This window comes from Oncorhynchus nerka, linkage group LG3 (assembly GCF_034236695.1).
Source record: "Oncorhynchus nerka isolate Pitt River linkage group LG3, Oner_Uvic_2.0, whole genome shotgun sequence".
Lineage (NCBI taxonomy): Eukaryota > Metazoa > Chordata > Actinopteri > Salmoniformes > Salmonidae > Oncorhynchus > Oncorhynchus nerka.
In genome coordinates, this window is record NC_088398.1 from 61,668,801 (window position 1) to 61,683,143 (window position 14,343).

The 14,343-nt window shown below is 49.2% G+C and overlaps 1 protein-coding gene across 1 annotated transcript in view; it reads left to right on the plus strand.

Annotated features, from left to right (window-relative positions):
- The first annotated feature begins 227 nt into the window (after positions 1-227).
- Positions 228-14,343, plus strand: part of LOC115111878 (syntaxin-19-like) — a 21,726-nt gene continuing 7,610 nt past the window's right edge. Inside the window, exon 1 of the mRNA XM_029638407.2 lies at positions 228-500. The gene's annotated coding sequence lies outside the window, so the exon portion shown is untranslated. The remainder of the gene's footprint in view (positions 501-14,343) is intronic.

The window sequence follows — 14,343 nt, forward strand, 5'->3', positions numbered from 1 at the left end:
CATACATAATGTAATGTATAGAGCTAAAACAACTCTTCTACATCATTGCTGTTCTACACAACACAGCTCTATTTGTTCTATGACGCTGTTTGAGCAGCCCCTGGGACAGAATAGTCCACATCTGTTCTCCCTTCTCCCACTGGCCACAGAGAGTTCTCCCTGAGAGAGAAGGGGTGGGCCAGACTGGCGGAACCACATTTCCTGGGAAGTGTTGTTTCTCTGTTATAGCAGTTTACTGACTAACTGTTAACATATAGGAAAACTAACAGAACACACACACACACGTGACCTACAGCTAATAAGTATTTGGAGTGGAGGGCTCAATAGATTCCCTGAGGATACCGTTCAGAAGGATGGGATATACATTTGGATAACTTCATGAATGCTTTTTGTGAAGTACGAATAATCCATTCTCCATGGCTTGGCTAAATTGACAGTTACATTCCTGGTCAAACATAAATGGCTGGCTCTAAGCCTCACGGATTACTTACTACAACAAGGTAAATAGCAGAACTCACACCTGCCTGACTCAGGATACTTGTTGTAAGTGTTAGAATATGTTTTCTTAAGTGTATGTTAATGTTTTCTCATGTGAAATTCAAGGTTCTTAAGACCAAAAATGGATTGAATAAAAAATCAAAAAGGTCAGATTTGCCTTTACCCCAGCAGAACACTTGCATTATGGTGACAAATGTCAACAGGCAGTTCTCTCATAAACTCTGTGACAGGTGAACAGATGGAAAGTTGGAAAGCAGTCAGAGAACAGAAGAAACCGTCAAAACATTCAGACACAGACAAGCTGGACTGAGTGTGTTTTCAGGCTAAATCTCGCATTGCTCTAGAATCGGTTGAGTAATGTCTGAATCATAGAGTTACAACGACCAGAACGGACAAAGCCCCGGCTTAGTCCATGGGAGGTAAACTCAATGACTGTGGTCCATCAACCATGACAGTTGACATGGATGGGAATGTGTTCTAGTATTTCTAATTCTATGGTTTGGTTTCAATATGATCTCCAGCCTAGAGAAGGTCAGAGGTCTGTAGTGTTAGAACATGCAGGAGGTCTCACACTTCAATACTGCACACACACACACACACACACACACACACACACACACACACACACACACACACACACTAGCGGTGCGCAGGTCAGCTGTTTGTTCACTCGCACCCATCCGCAATTACTAATAACCCATCCGCAACCGGCCGACTATATGTGATAAAGTGAACATCTGAGGTCCGCAACCGTCCCGAACCCGCTAATATATAAAATAATACATGTGAAAGGTTTTCTGTGCAGAATGTCCAAATGGCACCTGTTTGACCGGTTGTAAGGACATAGAAAGCTGTGAAAACGACTCAACATGTTTCTGATAGATTTCAGTTCAGCTTGGATGAATATTTTATGTGGTTGAAATACTATCAGGTTTTATGATGCTGGTATAGACAGCACCTCCACAAATGGTATCTAACTGCACAGTGCATTCTCTCAAGATGCTGAAAGAAAGAAAGCATATTTCTCAACTCCTGTTCCCCAAGTCAAAATTTAGCCTACATAGGGTGAATCAAGAAATGCTTAATTCTGCAGGAGTTAATATTAAGGCTATGTGAGAGGTTATAGACCTACAGTCAGTGTCCAGATTTCAGTTTCCATTCAACCCATCTGAACAGTAGGCTACAGTTCCCTTGACATACCATAGGTCTATTTGAAGCCCCACTCGTGTCACTGTGGATTTTGCATAGCTCCTCACAATCATCACACTGCTATCATCCTCTCTCACTACTTCACCAAATCTTTCCCAAACATTGCCTTTCTGACCCACCATTCTGTTTATTTTTTACTCCATTTCGCAGCTTTTTCTCTTATTGTATTAAATTCCCACATTGTCCTTTTTGCCTCTGTGGATCGAAGTTATGTTTTCTGTCTGTTCCCAAAACCATTTGGTGATTGGCATGTAGGCTATTTGGCGTGTGTTGGCCTACAGTTATCGCATAAGCCTACGTTTTAGGGCCTAATGCCATATAGCTTAACATAATGAAAGGAAAACCTCAATGTAGCCTATAGATATAAATTGTACAAGAAAGGTTTTTTAAAGTATTGTTTTAATTTTGTTCAATCCACCCGCCCTTCATCCACACAATATATAACCACTGGGACTGTGGGTTATGAGTCAACCCCTGCAACACTAATCCACCCGCCCTTCATCCACACAATATATAACCACTGGGACTGTGGGTTATGAGTCAACCCCTGCAACACTAATCCACCCGCCCTTCATCCACACACTATATAACCACTGGGACTGTGGGTTATGAGTCAACCCCTGCAACACTAATCCACCCGCCCTTCATCCACACTATATAACCACTGGGACTGTGGGTTATGAGTCAACCCCTGCAACACTAATCCACCCGCCCTTCATCCACACACTATATAACCACTGGGACTGTGGGTTATGAGTCAACCCCCTGCAACACTAATCCACCCGCCCCTTCATCCACACACTATATAACCACTGGGACTGTGGGTTATGAGTCAACCCCTGCAACACTAATCCACCCGCCCTTCATCCACACACTATATAACCACTGGGACTGTGGGTTGTGGAGTCAACCCCTGCAACACTAATCCACCCGCCCTTCATCCACACTATATAACCACTGGGACTGTGGGTTATGAGTCAACCCCTGCAACACTAATCCACCCGCCCTTCATCCACACTATATAACCACTGGGACTGTGGGTTATGAGTCAACCCCTGCAACACTAATCCACCCGCCCTTCATCCACACACTATATAACCACTGGGACTGTGGGTTATGAGTCAACCCCTGCAACACTAATCCACCCGCCCTTCATCCACACACTATATAACCACTGGGACTGTGGGTTATGAGTCAACCCCTGCAACACTAATCCACCCGCCCTTCATCCACACACTATATAACCACTGGGACTGTGGGTTATGAGTCAACCCCTGCAACACTAATCCACCCGCCCTTCATCCACACATATATAACCACTGGGACTGTGGGTTATGAGTCAACCCCTGCAACACTAATCCACCCGCCCTTCATCCACACACTATATAACCACTGGGACTGTGGGTTATGAGTCAACCCCTGCAACACTAATCCACCCGCCCTTCATCCACACACTATATAACCACTGGGACTGTGGGTTATGAGTCAACCCCTGCAACACTAATCCACCCGCCCTTCATCCACACACTATATAACCACTGGGACTGTGGGTTGCGAGTCAACCCCTGCAACACTAATCCACCCGCCCCTTCATCCACACACTATATAACCACTGGGACTGTGGGTTATGAGTCAACCCCTGCAACACTAATCCACCCGCCCTTCATCCACACACTATATAACCACTGGGACTGTGGGTTATGAGTCAACCCCTGCAACACTAATCCACCCGCCCTTCATCCACACACTATATAACCACTGGGACTGTGGGTTATGAGTCAACCCTGCAACACTAATCCACCCGCCCTTCATCCACACACTATATAACCACTGGGACTGTGGGTTATGAGTCAACCCCTGCAACACTAATCCACCCGCCCTTCATCCACACTATATAACCACTGGGACTGTGGGTTATGAGTCAACCCCTGCAACACTAATCCACCCGCCTTCATCCACACACTATATAACCACTGGGACTGTGGGTTATGAGTCAACCCCTGCAACACTAATCCACCCGCCCTTCATCCACACACTATATAACCACTGGGACTGTGGGTTATGAGTCAACCCCTGCAACACTAATCCACCCGCCCTTCATCCACACACTATATAACCACTGGGACTGTGGGTTATGAGTCAACCCCTGCAACACTAATCCACCCGCCCCTTCATCCACACTATATAACCACTGGGACTGTGGGTTATGAGTCAACCCCTGCAACACTAATCCACCCGCAACCTTCATCCACACACTATATAACCACTGGGACTGTGGGTTATGAGTCAACCCCTGCAACACTAATCCACCCGCCCTTCATCCACACACTATATAACCACTGGGACTGTGGGTTATGAGTCAACCCCTGCAACACTAATCCACCCGCCCTTCATCCACACACTATATAACCACTGGGACTGTGGGTTATGAGTCAACCCCTGCAACACTAATCCACCCGCCCTTCATCCACACACTATATAACCACTGGGACTGTGGGTTATGAGTCAACCCCTGCAACACTAATCCACCCGCCCTTCATCCACACACTATATAACCACTGGGACTGTGGGTTATGAGTCAACCCCTGCAACACTAATCCACCCGCCCTTCATCCACACACTATATAACCACTGGGACTGTGGGTTATGAGTCAACCCCTGCAACACTAATCCACCCGCCCTTCATCCACACACTATATAACCACTGGGACTGTGGGTTATGAGTCAACCCCTGCAACACTAATCCACCCGCCCTTCATCCACACAATATATAACCACTGGGACTGTGGGTTATGAGTCAACCCCTGCAACACTAATCCACCCGCCCTTCATCCACACACTATATAACCACTGGGACTGTGGGTTATGAGTCAACCCTGCAACACTAATCCACCCGCCCTTCATCCACACAATATATAACCACTGGGACTGTGGGTTATGAGTCAACCCTGCAACACTAATCCACCCGCCCTTCATCCACACACTATATAACCACTGGGACTGTGGGTTATGAGTCAACCCCTGCAACACTAATCCACCCGCCCTTCATCCACACACTATATAACCACTGGGACTGTGGGTTATGAGTCAACCCCTGCAACACTAATCCACCCGCCCTTCATCCACACACTATATAACCACTGGGACTGTGGGTTATGAGTCAACCCCTGCAACACTAATCCACCCGCCCTTCATCCCACACTATATAACCACTGGGACTGTGGGTTATGAGTCAACCCCTGCAACACTAATCCACCCGCCCTTCATCCACACACTATATAACCACTGGGACTGTGGGTTATGAGTCAACCCCTGCAACACTAATCCACCCGCCCCTTCATCCACACACTATATAACCACTGGGACTGTGGGGGTCAACCCCTGCAACACTAATCCAGCCCTTCATCAACTATAACCACCCTGCAACACTAATCCACCCGCCCTTCATCCACACACTATATAACCACTGGGACTGTGGGTTATGAGTCAACCCCTGCAACACTAATCCACCCGCCCTTCATCCACACACTATATAACCACTGGGACTGTGGGTTATGAGTCAACCCCTGCAACACTAATCCACCCGCCCTTCATCCACACACTATATAACCACTGGGACTGTGGGTTATGAGTCAACCCCTGCAACACTAATCCACCCGCCCTTCATCCACACACTATATAACCACTGGGACTGTGGGTTATGAGTCAACCCTGCAACACTAATCCACCCGCCCTTCATCCACACACTATATAACCACTGGGACTGTGGGTTATGAGTCAACCCCTGCAACACTAATCCACCCGCCCTTCATCCACACACTATATAACCACTGGGACTGTGGGTTATGAGTCAACCCCTGCAACACTAATCCACCCGCCCTTCATCCACACACTATATAACCACTGGGACTGTGGGTTATGAGTCAACCCTGCAACACTAATCCACCCGCCCTTCATCACACACTATATAACCACTGGGACTGTGGGTTATGAGTCAACCCCTGCAACACTAATCCACCCGCCCTTCATCCACACACTATATAACCACTGGGACTGTGGGTTATGAGTCAACCCCTGCAACACTAATCCACCCGCCCTTCATCCACACACTATATAACCACTGGGACTGTGGGTTATGAGTCAACCCCTGCAACACTAATCCACCCGCCCTTCATCCACACTATATAACCACTGGGACTGTGGGTTATGAGTCAACCCCTGCAACACTAATCCACCCGCCCTTCATCCACACACTATATAACCACTGGGACTGTGGGTTATGAGTCAACCCCTGCAACACTAATCCACCCGCCCTTCATCCACACACTATATAACCACTGGGACTGTGGGTTATGAGTCAACCCCTGCAACACTAATCCACCCGCCCTTCATCCACACACTATATAACCACTGGGACTGGGGTTATGAGTCAACCCCTGCAACACTAATCCACCCGCCCTTCATCCACACACTATATAACCACTGGGACTGTGGGTTGTGAGTCAACCCTGCAACACTAATCCACCCGCCCTTCATCCACACACTATATAACCACTGGGACTGTGGGTTATGAGTCAACCCCTGCAACACTAATCCACCCGCCCTTCATCCACACACTATATAACCACTGGGACTGTGGGTTATGAGTCAACCCCTGCAACACTAATCCACCGCCCTTCATCCACACACTATATAACCACTGGGACTGTGGGTTATGAGTCAACCCCTGCAACACTAATCCACCCGCCCTTCATCCACACACTATATAACCACTGGGACTGTGGGTTATGAGTCAACCCCTGCAACACTAATCCACCCGCCCTTCATCCACACACTATATAACCACTGGGACTGTGGGTTATGAGTCAACCCCTGCAACACTAATCCACCCGCCCTTCATCCACACACTATATAACCACTGGGACTGTGGGTTATGAGTCAACCCCTGCAACACTAATCCACCCGCCCTTCATCCACACACTATATAACCACTGGGACTGTGGGTTATGAGTCAACCCCTGCAACACTAATCCACCCGCCCTTCATCCACACACTATATAACCACTGGGACTGTGGGTTATGAGTCAACCCCTGCAACACTAATCCACCCGCCCTTCATCCACACACTATATAACCACTGGGACTGTGGGTTATGAGTCAACCCCCCTGCAACACTAATCCACCCCCCCCTTCATCCACACACTATATAACCACTGGGACTGTGGGTTATGAGTCAACCCCTGCAACACTAATCCACCCGCCCTTCATCCACACACTATATAACCACTGGGACTGTGGGTTATGAGTCAACCCCTGCAACACTAATCCACCCGCCCTTCATCCACACACTATATAACCACTGGGACTGTGGGTTATGAGTCAACCCTGCAACACTAATCCACCCGCCCTTCATCCACACACTATATAACCACTGGGACTGTGGGTTATGAGTCAACCCCTGCAACACTAATCCACCCGCCCTTCATCCACACACTATATAACCACTGGGACTGTGGGTTATGAGTCAACCCCTGCAACACTAATCCACCCGCCCTTCATCCACACACTATATAACCACTGGGACTGTGGGTTATGAGTCAACCCTGCAACACTAATCCACCCGCCCTTCATCCACACACTATATAACCACTGGGACTGTGGGTTATGAGTCAACCCCTGCAACACTAATCCACCCGCCCTTCATCCACACACTATATAACCACTGGGACTGTGGGTTATGAGTCAACCCCTGCAACACTAATCCACCCGCCCTTCATCCACACACTATATAACCACTGGGACTGTGGGTTATGAGTCAACCCCTGCAACACTAATCCACCCGCCCTTCATCCACACACTATATAACCACTGGGACTGTGGGTTATGAGTCAACCCCTGCAACACTAATCCACCCGCCCTTCATCCACACACTATATAACCACTGGGACTGTGGGTTATGAGTCAACCCCTGCAACACTAATCCACCCGCCCTTCATCCACACACTATATAACCACTGGGACTGTGGGTTATGAGTCAACCCCTGCAACACTAATCCACCCGCCCTTCATCCACACACTATATAACCACTGGGACTGTGGGTTATGAGTCAACCCCTGCAACACTAATCCACCCGCCCTTCATCCACACACTATATAACCACTGGGACTGTGGGTTATGAGTCAACCCTGCAACACTAATCCACCCGCCCCTTCATCCACACACTATATAACCACTGGGACTGTGGGTTATGAGTCAACCCCTGCAACACTAATCCACCCGCCCTTCATCCACACACTATATAACCACTGGGACTGTGGGTTATGAGTCAACCCCTGCAACACTAATCCACCCGCCCTTCATCCACACACTATATAACCACTGGGACTGTGGGTTATGAGTCAACCCCTGCAACACTAATCCACCCGCCCTTCATCCACACACTATATAACCACTGGGACTGTGGGTTATGAGTCAACCCCTGCAACACTAATCCACCCGCCCTTCATCCACACACTATATAACCACTGGGACTGTGGGTTATGAGTCAACCCCTGCAACACTAATCCACCCGCCCTTCATCCACACACTATATAACCACTGGGACTGTGGGTTATGAGTCAACCCCTGCAACACTAATCCACCCGCCCTTCATCCACACACTATATAACCACTGGGACTGTGGGTTATGAGTCAACCCCTGCAACACTAATCCACCCGCCCTTCATCCACACACTATATAACCACTGGGACTGTGGGTTATGAGTCAACCCCTGCAACACTAATCCACCCGCCCTTCATCCACACACTATATAACCACTGGGACTGTGGGTTATGAGTCAACCCCTGCAACACTAATCCACCCGCCCTTCATCCACACACTATATAACCACTGGGACTGTGGGTTATGAGTCAACCCCTGCAACACTAATCCACCCGCCCTTCATCCACACACTATATAACCACTGGGACTGTGGGTTATGAGTCAACCCCTGCAACACTAATCCACCCGCCTTCATCCACACACTATATAACCACTGGGACTGTGGGTTATGAGTCAACCCCTGCAACACTAATCCACCCGCCCTTCATCCACACACTATATAACCACTGGGACTGTGGGTTATGAGTCAACCCCTGCAACACTAATCCACCCGCCCTTCATCCACACACTATATAACCACTGGGACTGTGGGTTATGAGTCAACCCCTGCAACACTAATCCACCCGCCCTTCATCCACACACTATATAACCACTGGGACTGTGGGTTATGAGTCAACCCCTGCAACACTAATCCACCCGCCCTTCATCCACACTATATAACCACTGGGACTGTGGGTTATGAGTCAACCCCTGCAACACTAATCCACCCGCCCTTCATCCACACACTATATAACCACTGGGACTGTGGGTTATGAGTCAACCCCTGCAACACTAATCCACCCGCCCTTCATCCACACACTATATAACCACTGGGACTGTGGGTTATGAGTCAACCCTGCAACACTAATCCACCCGCCTTCATCCACACAATATATAACCACTGGGACTTCATCCACACACTATATAACCACTGGGACTGTGGGGGTTATGAGTCAACCCCTGCAACACTAATCCACCCGCCCTTCATCCACACACTATATAACCACTGGGACTGTGGGTTATGAGTCAACCCTGCAACACTAATCCACCCGCCCTTCATCCACACACTATATAACCACTGGGACTGTGGGTTATGAGTCAACCCCTGCAACACTAATCCACCCGCCCTTCATCCACACACTATATAACCACTGGGACTGTGGGTTATGAGTCAACCCCTGCAACACTAATCCACCCGCCCTTCATCCACACACTATATAACCACTGGGACTGTGGGTTATGAGTCAACCCCTGCAACACTAATCCACCCGCCCTTCATCCACACACTATATAACCACTGGGACTGTGGGTTATGAGTCAACCCCTGCAACACTAATCCACCCGCCTTCATCCCACACTATATAACCACTGGGACTGTGGGTTATGAGTCAACCCCTGCAACACTAATCCACCCGCCCTTCATCCACACACTATATAACCACTGGGACTGTGGGTTATGAGTCAACCCCTGCAACACTAATCCACCCGCCCTTCATCCACACACTATATAACCACTGGGACTGTGGGTTATGAGTCAACCCCTGCAACACTAATCCACCCGCCCTTCATCCCACACTATATAACCACTGGGACTGTGGGTTATGAGTCAACCCCTGCAACACTAATCCACCCGCCCTTCATCCACACACTATATAACCACTGGGACTGTGGGTTATGAGTCAACCCCTGCAACACTAATCCACCCGCCCTTCATCCACACACTATATAACCACTGGGACTGTGGGTTATGAGTCAACCCCTGCAACACTAATCCACCCGCCCCTTCATCCACACACTATATAACCACTGGGACTGTGGGTTATGAGTCAACCCCTGCAACACTAATCCACCCGCCCTTCATCCACACACTATATAACCACTGGGACTGTGGGTTATGAGTCAACCCCTGCAACACTAATCCACCCGCCCTTCATCCACACAATATATAACCACTGGGACTGTGGGTTATGAGTCAACCCCTGCAACACTAATCCACCCGCCCTTCATCCACACACTATATAACCACTGGGACTGTGGGTTATGAGTCAACCCCTGCAACACTAATCCACCCGCCCTTCATCCACACACTATATAACCACTGGGACTGTGGGTTATGAGTCAACCCTGCAACACTAATCCACCCGCCCTTCATCCACACACTATATAACCACTGGGACTGTGGGTTATGAGTCAACCCCTGCAACACTAATCCACCCGCCCTTCATCCACACACTATATAACCACTGGGACTGTGGGTTATGAGTCAACCCCTGCAACACTAATCCACCCGCCCTTCATCCACACACTATATAACCACTGGGACTGTGGGTTATGAGTCAACCCCTGCAACACTAATCCACCCGCCCTTCATCCACACACTATATAACCACTGGGACTGTGGGTTATGAGTCAACCCCTGCAACACTAATCCACCCGCCCTTCATCCACACACTATATAACCACTGGGACTGTGGGTTATGAGTCAACCCCTGCAACACTAATCCACCCGCCCTTCATCCACACACTATATAACCACTGGGACTGTGGGTTATGAGTCAACCCCTGCAACACTAATCCACCCGCCCTTCATCCACACACTATATAACCACTGGGACTGTGGGTTATGAGTCAACCCCTGCAACACTAATCCACCCGCCCTTCATCCACACACTATATAACCACTGGGACTGTGGGTTATGAGTCAACCCCTGCAACACTAATCCACCCGCCCTTCATCCACACACTATATAACCACTGGGACTGTGGGTTATGAGTCAACCCCTGCAACACTAATCCACCCGCCCTTCATCCACACACTATATAACCACTGGGACTGTGGGTTATGAGTCAACCCCTGCAACACTAATCCACCCGCCCTTCATCCACACACTATATAACCACTGGGACTGTGGGTTATGAGTCAACCCTGCAACACTAATCCACCCGCCCTTCATCCACACACTATATAACCACTGGGACTGTGGGTTATGAGTCAACCCCTGCAACACTAATCCACCCGCCCTTCATCCACACACTATATAACCACTGGGACTGTGGGTTATGAGTCAACCCCTGCAACACTAATCCACCCGCCTTCATCCACACACTATATAACCACTGGGACTGTGGGTTATGAGTCAACCCCTGCAACACTAATCCACCCGCCCTTCATCCACACACTATATAACCACTGGGACTGTGGGTTATGAGTCAACCCCTGCAACACTAATCCACCCGCCCTTCATCCACACACTATATAACCACTGGGACTGTGGGTTATGAGTCAACCCCTGCAACACTAATCCACCCGCCCTTCATCCACACACTATATAACCACTGGGACTGTGGGTTATGAGTCAACCCCTGCAACACTAATCCACCCGCCCTTCATCCACACACTATATAACCACTGGGACTGTGGGTTATGAGTCAACCCCTGCAACACTAATCCACCCGCCCTTCATCCACACACTATATAACCACTGGGACTGTGGGTTATGAGTCAACCCCTGCAACACTAATCCACCCGCCCTTCATCCACACACTATATAACCACTGGGACTGTGGGTTATGAGTCAACCCCTGCAACACTAATCCACCCGCCCTTCATCCACACAATATATAACCACTGGGACTGTGGGTTATGAGTCAACCCCTGCAACACTAATCCACCCGCCCTTCATCCACACAATATATAACCACTGGGACTGTGGGTTATGAGTCAACCCCTGCAACACTAATCCACCCGCCCTTCATCCACACTATATAACCACTGGGACTGTGGGTTATGAGTCAACCCCTGCAACACTAATCCACCCGCCCTTCATCCACACACTATATAACCACTGGGACTGTGGGTTATGAGTCAACCCCTGCAACACTAATCCACCCGCCCCTTCATCCACACACTATATAACCACTGGGACTGTGGGTTATGAGTCAACCCTGCAACACTAATCCACCCGCCCTTCATCCACACACTATATAACCACTGGGACTGTGGGTTATGAGTCAACCCCTGCAACACTAATCCACCCGCCCCTTCATCCACACACTATATAACCACTGGGACTGTGGGTTATGAGTCAACCCCTGCAACACTAATCCACCCGCCCTTCATCCACACACTATATAACCACTGGGACTGTGGGTTATGAGTCAACCCCTGCAACACTAATCCACCCGCCCTTCATCCACACACTATATAACCACTGGGACTGTGGGTTATGAGTCAACCCCTGCAACACTAATCCACCCGCCCCTTCATCCACACACTATATAACCACTGGGACTGTGGGTTATGAGTCAACCCCTGCAACACTAATCCACCCGCCCTTCATCCACACACTATATAACCACTGGGACTGTGGGTTATGAGTCAACCCCTGCAACACTAATCCACCCGCCCTTCATCCACACACTATATAACCACTGGGACTGTGGGTTATGAGTCAACCCCTGCAACACTAATCCACCCGCCCTTCATCCACACACTATATAACCACTGGGACTGTGGGTTATGAGTCAACCCCTGCAACACTAATCCACCCGCCCTTCATCCACACACTATATAACCACTGGGACTGTGGGTTATGAGTCAACCCCTGCAACACTAATCCACCCGCCCTTCATCCACACACTATATAACCACTGGGACTGTGGGTTATGAGTCAACCCCTGCAACACTAATCCACCCGCCCTTCATCCACACACTATATAACCACTGGGACTGTGGGTTATGAGTCAACCCCTGCAACACTAATCCACCCGCCCTTCATCCACACAACTATATAACCACTGGGACTGTGGGTTATGAGTCAACCCCTGCAACACTAATCCACCCGCCCTTCATCCACACACTATATAACCACTGGGACTGTGGGTTATGAGTCAACCCCTGCAACACTAATCCACCCTGCCCTTCATCCACACACTATATAACCACTGGGACTGTGGGTTATGAGTCAACCCCTGCAACACTAATCCACCCGCCCTTCATCCACACACTATATAACCACTGGGACTGTGGGTTATGAGTCAACCCCTGCAACACTAATCCACCCGCCCTTCATCCACACACTATATAACCACTGGGACTGTGGGTTATGAGTCAACCCCTGCAACACTAATCCACCCCCCCTTCATCCACACACTATATAACCACTGGGACTGTGGGTTATGAGTCAACCCCTGCAACACTAATCCACCCGCCCTTCATCCACACACTATATAACCACTGGGACTGTGGGTTATGAGTCAACCCCTGCAACACTAATCCACCCGCCCTTCATCCACACACTATATAACCACTGGGACTGTGGGTTATGAGTCAACCCCTGCAACACTAATCCACCCGCCCTTCATCCACACACTATATAACCACTGGGACTGTGGGTTATGAGTCAACCCCTGCAACACTAATCCACCCGCCCTTCATCCACACACTATATAACCACTGGGACTGTGGGTTATGAGTCAACCCCTGCAACACTAATCCACCCGCCCTTCATCCACACACTATATAACCACTGGGACTGTGGGTTATGAGTCAACCCCTGCAACACTAATCCACCCGCCCTTCATCCACACACTATATAACCACTGGGACTGTGGGTTATGAGTCAACCCCTGCAACACTAATCCACCCGCCCTTCATCCACACACTATATAACCACTGGGACTCAGGTTATGAGTCAACCCCTGCAACACTAATCCACCCGCCCTTCATCCACACACTATATAACCACTGGGACTGTGGGTTATGAGTCAACCCCTGCAACACTAATCCACCCGCCCCTTCATCCACACAATATATAACCACTGGGACTGTGGGTTATGAGTCAACCCCTGCAACACTAATCCACCCGCCCTTCATCCACACACTATATAACCACTGGGACTGTGGGTTATGAGTCAACCCCTGCAACACTAATCCACCCGCCCTTCATCCACACACTATATAACCACTGGGACTGTGGGTTATGAGTCAACCCCT